Genomic DNA, 11,766 nt, shown 5'->3' with positions numbered 1-11,766 from the left:
TCTGTGAAGCGACCAGGCACAAAGCTGGGTGATATTTTAAAACGTTTATTTGGGGCATTATACTTACAGCCGTTGTAGACTTGTAAGGCCTGCGAAAACCTTTTCTGGGAGTCGACTTATGTTATTGGTATTAATCGCCCTAGAAAAAAAGAAGAAGAAGCATTGTACATGTAACCTTACGCAAAGCATAGTTTACGCAGCACCATTCGTTATCTCAATAGTACCTTTTAAAGTATCCCAAGCAACATTATACACCTCTAATTAAGCAAGAAAGATGGAATTAATCCCAACTTAGCCTTTCTTACTGTTTGATTCTCAGCATTTGCCTATCAAGGATTTTCTCAATCCTAATTATTGGACAAGAGAGTAAAGAATACTTATGTCCAAAATAAGGTGTTCTCCCATATTTTTCCCAATTAATCAATTTTGATGATGTTTTATAAGTTGTTAAAAAGGAGGAGTGTTTGAGAACTATGTGAAGGTTCTATGCATCCACCAGTTCCGAATTTACTCGAGATCTTGTTATTTCCAATACTTAAAAAATAATACATTTGTCGGTGGTGATGCATCGTTTTGAACTAATTGCTTCTGCTCTACAAAAAAGCGGCCTGTAATTAAAAATAAGACGTCTTGCAAAAACAACCAGAAAAATGTGGTTGAATGACATCGTGTTGATGTTTAAAGAATAAAGTCCAAATAAAATTTTATTGTAGAACTGAAGGGGTTATTAATTAATATTAAGATTTTATTTAAAACAACTGTAAAAGACACTTATTAGCAAAGTCAAAGAAATCTCTGTAAAGCGACCAGGCACAAAGCTGGGTGATATTTTAAAAGGTTATTTGGGGCATTATACTTACAGCCATTTTAGACTCGTAAGGCCTGCGAAAACCTTTTCTGGGAGTCGACTTATATTATTGTTATATATCCACCTACAAAACAAGAAGAATAATATTGTACATGTAATGTTACGCAAGGCATAATTTACGCAGCACCATTCGTTATCTCAATAGTACCTTTTAAAGTATCCAAAGCAACATTATACACCTCTAATTAAGCAAGAAAAATGAAATTAATCCCAACTTAGCCTTTCTTACTGTTTGATTCCCAGCATTTGCCTATCAAGACGTTTCTCAATCATAATTATTGGACAAGAGAGTAACGAATACTTATGTCCAAAATAAAGTGTTCTCCCATATTATTCCCAATTAATCAATTTTGATGATGTTTTAAAAGTTATTAAAACGGACCAGTGTTTGAAAAGTATATAAAGGTTACTTGCATCTACCAGTTCCGAAATAGTCGAGATCTTGTAATTTCGAATACTTAAAAATTAATAAGTTTGTCGGTGGTGATGCATCATTTTGAACTATTTGCTTCTGCTCTACAAAAAAGCGGCCCGTAATTAAAAATAAAAGGTCGTGCAAAAACAACAAGAAAGATGTCGTTGAATCACATCGTGTTGATGTTTGAAGAATAAAGTCCAAATAAAATTTTATTGTAGAACTGAAGGGGTTATTAATTACTATTAAGATTCTATTTAAAAAAACTGTAAAAGCCCCTTATTAACAAAATCAAAAAAAGCTCGGAAAAACGAACAGGCACAAAGCTAAGTAATATTTCAAAAGGTTTATTTGGGGCATTATACTTACAGAAATTGTAGACTTGTGAACCCGAAAAAAAATTTAGTTAAGATCTTGTCATTTGCAATACTTAAAAAATACTACGTTTGTCGGTGGTGATCCATTATTTTCAACTATGTGCTTTCTAAAAATAAGAGATTGTGCAAAAACAACAAGAAAGATGGGGTTGAATGGCATTCAGTGTTGATCTTTCGAGAACAAGGTCCAAATGAAATTTTATTGTAGAACTGAAGGGGTTATTAATTACTATTAAGATTTTATTTAAAACAACTATAAAAGCCACTTATCAACAAAGTAAAAGAAATCTCTGTGAAGCGACCAGGCACAAAGCTGGGTCATATTTTAAAACGTTTCTTTGGGGCATTACACTTACAGCTCTTGTAGACTTGTAAGGTTTGCAAAAACCATTTCTGGGAGTCGACTTATGTTATTGTCATAAATCCAGCTACAAAACAAAAAGAATAATATTGTACATGTAATTATACGCAAAGCATATTTTACGCAGCACCATTCGTTATCTCAATAGTACCTTTTAAAGTATCTCAAGCAATACTATACACCTCTAATTAAGCAAGAAAGATGGAATTAATCCCAACTTATTCTTTCTTACTGCTTGATTCCCAGCATTTGCCTATCAAGACGTTTCTCAATCCTAATTATTGGACAAGAGAGTAAAGAATACTTATGTCCAAAATAAAGTGTTCTCCTATATTATTCCCAATTAATCAATTTTGATGATGTTTTATAAGTTGTTAAAAAGGAGCAGTGTTTGGAAACTATGTAAAGGTTACTTGCATCCACCAGTTCCGAATTTACTCGAGATCTTGTCATTTCCAATACTTAAAAAATAATAAGTTTGTCAGTGGTGATTCATCATTTTGAACTATGTGTTTCTGCTCTATGAAAAAACGGGCTGTAGTTAAAAATAAGAGGTCGTGCAAAAACAACAAAAAAGATGGGGTTGAATGAAATTGTGTTGATCTTTGAAGAATAAAGTCCAAACGAACTTTTTTTGTAGAACGGAAGTGGTTATTAATTACTATTAAGATTTTATTTAAAAAAACTGTAAAAGACCCTTATTAACAAAATCAAAAAAAGCTCGAAAAAACGAACAGGCACAAAGCTAAGTAATATTTTAAAAGGTTTATTTGGGGCATTATACTTACAGAAATTGTAGACTTGTGAGCCCTAAGAAAATTTACTTAAGATCTTGTCATTTCCAATACTTAAAAAATACTACGTTTGTCGGTGGTGATCCATTATTTTCAACTATGTGCTTTTTAAAAATAAGAGGTTGTGCAAAAACAACAAGAAAGATGGGGTTGAATGGCATTCAGTGTTGATCTTTCGAGAATAAGGTCCAAATGATATTTTATTGTAGAACTGAAGGGGTATTAAGATTTTATTTAAAACAACTATAAAAGCCACTTATCAACAAAGTAAAAGAACTCTCTGTGAAGCGACCAAGCACAAAGCTGGGTGATATTTTAAAACGTTTGTTTAGGGAATTACACTTACAGCTCTTCTAGACTTGTAAGGTTTGCAAAAACCTTTTCTGGGAGTCGACTTATGTTATTGTTAGAAATCCCCCTACAAAACAAGAAGAATATTGTACATGTAATCATACGCAAAGCATAGTTTACGCAGCACCATTCGTTATCTCAATACTACCTTTTAAAGTATCTCAAGCAACACTATACACCTCTAATTAAGCAAGAAAGATGGAATTAACCACAATTTAGTGTTTCTTACGGCTTGATTCCCAGCATTTGCCTATCAAGACGTTTCTCAATCCTTATTATTGGACAAGAGAGTAAAGAATACTTATGTCCAAAATAAAGTGCTCTTCCATAATATTCCCAATTAATCAATTTTGATGATGTTTTATAAGTTGGTAAAAAGGACCAGTGTTTGAAAACTATGTAAAGGTTACTTGCATTAACCAGTTCCGAATTTAGTCGAGATCTTGTAATTTCCAATACTTAAAAATAATAAGTTTGTCGGTGGTCATGCATCATTTTGAACCATTTGTTTCTGCTCTACAAAAAAGCGGCCTGTAATTAAAAATACGAGGTCGTGCAAAAACAACAAGAAAGATGGAGTTGAATGACATTGTGTTGATGTTTCAAGAATAAAGTCCAAATGAAATTTTATTGTAGAACTGAAGGGGTTATTATTTACTATTAAGATTCTATTTAAAAAAAAAACTGTAAAGCCCCTTATTAACAAAATCAAAAAAAGCTCTGAAAAACGAACTGGGACAAAACTAAGTAACATTTTAAAAGGTATATTTGGAGCATTATACTTACAGAAATTGTAGACTTGTGAGCCCTAAGAAAATTTACTTAAGATCTTGTCATTTCCAATACTTAAAAAATACTAGGTTTGTCGGTGGTGATCCATTATTTTTAACTATGTGCCTTTTAAAAATAAGAGGTTGTGCAAAACCAACAAGAAAGATGGGGTTGAATGTTATTCAGTGTTGATCTTTCAAGAATAAGGTGCAAATGAAATTTTATTGTAGAACTGAAGGGGTTATTAATTACTATTAAGATTTTATTTAAAACAACTATAAAAACCGCTTATTAGCAAAGTCAAAGAAATCTCTGTGAAGCGACCAGGCACAAAGCTGGGTGATATTTTAAAAGGTTATTTGGGGCATCATACTTACAGCCATTTTAGACTCGTAAGGCCTGCGAAAACCTTTTCTGGCAGTCGACGTATGTTATTTCTACCAATCGACCTAGAAAAAAAGAAGAATAATATTGTACATGTAATCTTACACAAAGCATAGTTTACGAAGCACCATTCGTTATCTCAATAGTACCTTTTAAAGTATCCCAAGCAACATTATACACCTCTAATAAAGCAAGAAAAATGGAATTAATCCCAAGTTAGTGTTACTTTTGAAAACGCCTTTTTGATCTTGTTAATTTTTTGGTCGATAATTCATTTTGCTTTGTCACGATGCCGCTTTCTTGATTTTGTTACGTTAGTTAGTTCTGGTTAGTTTTAATTGCTACAGCTTAGCGCTTTGTTCGAATTACTCCATTTTTTTCTCAAATTACACGGTTCTTGTGTCAATCGGTGCTGAATGCTAAAGCATAAAAATCCGCTACCACTGCTTCTTCGGGATCTTATTCCATCGCCTTTAGGAGCTTACCAAAGTGAGAGTAAATTTATATTATCATTTCTTTAAGTTTTAGTAATCGAGTGTCTGATTAGTGTGGATAGTGTACTTTGATTGTTATTGACTTACTTAAATCCTATTGCACTAGTTAATTGCCTATGCTTAGAGCCGCTTCGTTTCTATTTACCTTTAGTTCGAACTGAACCTTTGTAGAACTAAAGGGGTTATTAATTACTATAAAGATTCTATTTAAAAAAACTGTAAAAGCCCCTTATTAACAAAATCAAAAAAAACTCGGAAAAACAAACAGGCACAAAGCTAAGTAATATTTTAAAAGGTTTATTTGGGGCATTATACTTACAGAAATTGTAGACTTGTGAGCCCAAAGAAAATTTACTTAAGATCTTGTCATTTCCAATACTTAAAAAATACTACGTTTGTCGGTGGTGATCCATTATTTTCAACTATGTGCTTTCTAAGAATAAGAGGTTGTGCAAAGACAAGAAGAAGGATGGGGTTAAATGGCATTCAGTGTTGATCTTTCGAGAATAAGGTCCAAATGAAATTTTATTGTCGAATTGAAGGGGTTATTAATTACTATTAAGATTTTATTTAAAACAACTATAAAAGCCACTTATCAACAAAGTAAAAAAAATCTCTGTGAAGCGACCAGGCACAAAGCTGGGTGATATTTTAAAATGTTTATTTGGGGCATTACACTTACAGCTCTTGTAGACTTGTAAGGCCTGCGAAAACCTTTTCTGGGACTCGACTTATGTTATTGCTACCAATCGACCTAGAAAAAAAAAGAAGAAGCATTGTACATGTAACCTTACGCAAAGCATAGTTTACGAAGCACCATTCGTTATCTCAATGGTACCTTTTAAAGTACCCGCAGCAACATTATACACTTCTAATTTAATAGGCAAGAAAAATGGAATTAATCCCAACTTAGTGTTACTTTTGAAAACGCCTTTTTGATCTTGTTAATTTTTTGGTCGATAATTCATTTTGCTTTGTCACGATGCCGCTTTCTTGATTTTGTTACTTAGTTCTGGTTAATTTTAATTGCTGACAGCTTAGTGCTTTGTTCGAATTACTCCATTTTTTTCTCAAATTACACGGTTCTTGTGTCAATCGGTGCTGAATGCTAAAGCATAAAAATCGGCTACCACTGCTGCTGCTGTTTCTTATTCCATCGCCTTTAGGAGCTTACCAAAGTGAGTGTAAATTTTTATTATCATTTCTTTAAGTTTTTGTTACCGAGTTTCTGATTAGTTTCTATAGTGTACTTTGATTGTTATTGACTTAGTTAAATCCTATTCCACTAGTTAATTGCCTATGCTTAGAGCCGCTTCGTTTTTATTTACCTTTAGTTCGAACTGGACCTTTGTAGAACTAAAGGGGTTATTAATTACTATAAACATTCTATTTAAAAAAACTGTAAAAGCCCCCTATTAACAAAATCAAAAAAAGCTCCGAAAAACGAACAGGCACAAAGCTAAGTAATATTTTAAAAGGTTTATTTGGGGCATTATACTTACAGAAATTGTAGACTTGTGAGCCCTAAGAAAATTTACTTAAGATCTTGTCATTTCCAATACTTAAAAAATACTACGTTTGTCGGTGGTGATCCATTATTTTCAACTATGTGCTTTCTAAAAATAAGAGGTTGTGCAAAAACAACAAGAAAGATGCCGCTAAATGGCATTCAGTGTTGATCTTTCGAGAATAAGGTCCAAATTAAATTTTATTGTAGAACTGAAGGGGTTATTAATTACTATTAAGATTTTATTTAAAACAACTATAAAAGCCACTTGTCAACAAAGTAAAAGAAATCTCTGTGAAGCGACCAGGCACAAAGCTGGGTGATATTTTAAAACGTTTATTTGGGGCATTACACTTACAGCCATTGTAGACTTGTAAGGCCTGCGAAAACCTTTTCTGGGAGTCGACTTATGTTAGTGTAATGAATCCCTCTACAAAACAAGAAGAATAATATTCTACATGTAATCTTACGCAAAGCATAGTTTACGCAGCACCATTCGTTATCTCAAGAGTACGTTTTAAAGTATCTAAAGCAACATTATACACGTCTAATTAAGCAAGAAAGATGGAATTAATCCCAATTTAGTCTTTCTTACGGCTTGATTCCGAGCATTTGCCTATCAAGACGTTTCCCAATCTTAATTATTGGATAAGAGAGTAAAGAATACTCTTGTCCAAAATAAAGTGCTCTCCCATATTATTCCCAATTAATCAATTTTGATGATGTTTTATAAGTTGCTAAAAAGGACCAGTGTTTGAAAACTATGTAAAGGTTACTTGCATTAACCAGTTCCGAATTTAGTCGAGATCTTGTAATTTCCAGTACTTAAAAAATAATACTTTTGTCTGTGGTGATGCATCATTTTGAACCATTTGCTTCTGCTCTACAAAAAAGCGGCCTGTAATTAAAAATAAGAGGTCGTGCAAAAACAAGAAGAAAGATGGCGTTGAATGACATTGTGTTGATGTTTCAAGAATAAAGTCCAAATGAAAATTTATTGTACAACTGAAGGGGTTATTAATTACTATTAAGATTCTATTTATAAAAACTGTAAAAGCCCCTTATTAACAAAATCAAAAAAAGCTCTGAAAAACGAAGAGGCCCAAAGCTAAGTAATATTTTAAAAGGTTTATTTGGGCATTATACTTACAGAAATTGTAGATTTGTGAGCCCTAAGAAAATTTACTTAAGATCTTGTCATTTCCAATACTTAAAAGATACTACGTTTGTCGGTGGTGATCCATTATTTTCAACTATGTGCTTTCTAAAAATAAGAGGTTGTGCAAAAACAACAAGAAAGAGGGGGTTGAATGGCATTCAGTGTTGATCTTTCGAGAATAAGGTCCAAATAAAATTTTATTGTAGAACTGAAGGGGTTATTAATTACTATTAGTATTTTATTTAAAACAACTATAAAAACCACTTATTAACAAAGTCAAAGAAATCTCTGTGAAGCGACCAGGCACAAAGCTGGGTGATATTTTAAAAGGTTATTTGGGGCATTATACTTACAGCAATTTTAGACTCGTAAGGCCTGCGAAAACCTTTTCTGGGAGTCGACTTATGTTATTGCTACCAATCGACCTAGAAATAAAGAAGAAGAAGCATAGTACACGTAATCTTACGCAAAGCATAGTTTACGCAGCACCATTCGTTATCTCAAGAGTACGTTTTAAAGTATCCAAAGCAACATTATACACGTCTAATTAAGCAAGAAAGATGGAATTAATCCCAATTTAGTCTTTCTTACGGCTTGATTCCCAGCATTTGCCTATCAAGACGTTTCCCAATCTTAATTATTGGATAAGAGAGTAAAGAATACTTTTGTCCAAAATAAAGTGCTCTCCCATATTATTCCCAATTAATCAATTTTGATGATGTTTTATAAGTTGCTAAAAAGGACCAGTGTTTGAAAACTATGTAAAGGTTACTTGCATTAACCAGTTCCGAACTTAGTCGAGATCTTGTAATTTCCAGTACTTAAAAAATAATACTTTTGTCTGTGGTGATGCATCATTTTGAACCATTTGCTTCTGCTCTACAAAAAAGCGGCCTGTAATTAAAAATAAGAGGTCGTGCAAAAACAACAAGAAAGATGAGGTTGAATGACATTTTGTTGATCTTTGAAGAATAAAGTCCAAATAAAATTTTATTGTAGAACTAAAGGGGTTATTAATTACTATTAAGATTCTATTTAAAAAAATTGTAAAAGCCCCTTATTAACAAAATCAAAAAAGCTCCGTAAATCGAACAGGCACAAAGCTAAGTAATATTTTAAAAGGTTTATTTGGAGCATTATACTAACAGAAATTGTAGACTTGTGAGCCCTAAGAAAATTTACTTAAGATCTTGTCATTTCCAATACTTCAAAAATACTACGTTTGTCGGTGGTGATCCATTATTTTAAACTATTTGCTTTTTAAAGATAAGAAGTTGTGCAAAAACAACAAGAACGATGGGGTTGAATAGCATTCAGTGTTAATCTTTCAAGAATAAGGTCCAAATGAAATTTTATTGTAGAACTGAATGGGTTATTAATTACTATTAAGATTTTATTTAAAACAACTATAAAAGCCACTTATCAACAAAGTAAAAGAAATCTCTGTGAAGCGACCAGGCACAAAGCTGGGTGATATTTTAAAACGTTTATTTGGGGCATTACACTTACAGCCCTTGTAGACTTGTAAGGCCTGCGAAAACCTTTTCTGGGAGTCGACTTATGTTATTGTTATAAATCCTCCTACAAAACAAGAAGAATAATATTGTACATGTAATCTTACGCAAAGCATAGTTTACGCAGCACCATTCGTTATCTCAATAGTACCTTTTAAAGTATCCCAAGCAACATTATACACCTCTAATTAAGCAAAAAAGATGGAACTAACCACAATTTAGTGTTTCTTACGGCTTGATTCCCAGCATTTGCCTATCAAGACGTTTCTCAATCCTAATTATTGGACAAGAGAGTAAAGAATACTTATGTCCAAAATAAAGTGCTCTCCCATAATATTCCCAATTAATCAATTTTGATGATGTTTTATAAGTTGGTAAAAAGGACCAGTGTTTGAAAACTATGTAAAGGTTACTTGCATTAACCAGTTCCGAATTTAGTCGAGATCTTGTAATTTCCAATGCTTAAAAAATAATAAGTTTGTCGCTGGTGATTCATCATTTTGAACTATGTCCTTCTGCTCTACAAAAAAGCGGCCTGTAATTAAAAATACGAGGTCGTGCAAAAACAACAAGAAAGATGGAGTTGAATGACATTGTGTTGATGTTTCAAGAATAAAGTCCAAATGAAATTTTATTGTGGAACTGAAGGGGGTATTAATTACTATTAAGATTCTATTTAAAAAAAAAACTGTAAAGCCCCTTATTAACAAAATCAAAAAAAGCTCTGAAAAACGAACTGGGACAAAACTAAGTAACATTTTAAAAGGTATATTTGGAGCATTATACTTACAGAAATTGTAGACTTGTGAGCCCTAAGAAAATTTACTTAAGATCTTGTTATTTCCAATACTTAAAAAATACTACGTTTGTCGGTGGTGATCCATTATTTTCAACTATGTGCTTTCTAAAAATAAGAGGTTGTGCAAAGACAAGAAGAAGGATGGGGTTGAATCGCATTCAGTGTTGATCTTTCAAGAATAAGGTCTAAATGAAATTTTATTGTAAAACTGAAGGGGTTATTAATTACTATTAAGATTTTAATTTAAACAACTATAAAAGGCACTTGTTAACAAAGTCAAAGAAATCTCTGTGAAGCGACCAGGCACAAAGCTGGGTGATATTTTAAAACGTTTATTTGGGGCGTTCCACTTACAGCTCTTGTAGACTTGTAAGGCCTGCGAAAACCTTTTCTGGGACTCGACTTATGTTATTGCTACCAATCGACCTAGAAAAAAAAAGAAGAAGCATTGTACATGTAACCTTACGCAAAGCATAGTTTACGAAGCACCATTCGTTATCTCAATAGTACCTTTTAAAGTATCCAAAGCAACATTATACACTTCTAATTTAATAGGCAAGAAAAATAGAATTAATCCCAACTTAGTGTTACTTTTGAAAACGCCTTTTTGATCTTGTTAATTTTTTGGTCGATAATTTATTTTGCTTTGTCACGATGCCGCTTTCTTGATTTTGTTACGTTAGTTAGTTCTGGTTAATTTTAATTGCTGACAGCTTAGTGCTTTGTTCGAATTACTCCATTTTTTCTCAAATTACACGGTTCTTGTGTCTTTCGTTGCTGAATTCTAAAGCATAAAAATCCGCTACCACTGCTGCTGCTGTTTCTTATTCCATCGCCTTTAGGAGTTTACCAAAGTGAGTGTAAATTTATATTATCATTTCTTTAATTTTTTTTTACCGAGTTTCTGATTAGTTTCTATAGTGTACTTTCATTGTTATTGACCTAGTTAGATCCTATTGCACTAGTTAATTGCCTATGCTTAGATCTGCTTCGTTTCTATTTGCCTTTAGTTCGAACTGAACCTTTGTAGAACTAAAGGGGTTATTAATTACTATTAAGATTCTATTTAAAAAAACTGTAAAAGCCCCTTATTAACAAAATCAAAAAAAGCTTGGAAAAACGAACAGGCACAAAGCTAAGTAATATTTTAAAAGGTTTATTTGGGGCATTATACTTACAGAAATTGTAGACTTGTGAGCCCTAAGAAAATTTACTTAAGATCTTGTCATTTCCAATACTTAAACGATACTACGTTTGTCGGTGGCGATCCATTACTTTTCAACTATGTGCTTTCTAAAAATAAGAGGTTGTGCAAAAACAACAAGAAAGATGGGGTTGAATGGCATTCAATGTTGATCTTTCGAGAACAAGGTCCAAATGAAATTTTATTGTAGAACTGAAGGGGTTATTAATTACTATTAAGATTTTATTTAAAACAACTATAAAAGCCACTTATCAACAAAGTAAAAGAAATTTCTGTGAAGCGACCAGGCACAAAGCTGGGTCATATTTTAAAACGTTTCTTTGGGGCATTACACTTACAGCTCTTGTAGACTTGTAAGGTTTGCGAAAACCTTTTCTGGGAGTCGACTTATGTTATTGCTACCAATCGACCTAGAAAAAAAAAAAAAGAAGAAGCATTGTACATGTAACCTTACGCAAAGCATAGTTTACGAAGCACCATTTGTTATCTTAATAGTACCTTTTAAAGTACCCGCAGCAACATTATACACTTCTAATTTAATAGGCAAGAAAAATGGAATTAATCCCAACTTAGTGTTACTTTTGAAAACGCCTTTTTGATCTTGTTAATTTTTTGGTCGATAATTCATTTTGCTTTGTCACGATGCCGCTTTCTTGATTTTGTTACTTAGTTCTGGTTAATTTTAATTGCTGACAGCTTAGTGCTTTGTTCGAATTACTCCATTTTTTTCTCAAATTACACGGTTCTTGTGTCAATCGGTGCTGAACG

The sequence above is a fragment of the Montipora capricornis genome, chromosome 10, assembly GCF_036669925.1.
Source record: "Montipora capricornis isolate CH-2021 chromosome 10, ASM3666992v2, whole genome shotgun sequence".
Taxonomy (NCBI): domain Eukaryota; kingdom Metazoa; phylum Cnidaria; class Anthozoa; order Scleractinia; family Acroporidae; genus Montipora; species Montipora capricornis.
The sequence above is the reverse complement of the archived record's forward strand: the minus strand, read 5'-3'. Positions refer to the sequence as shown.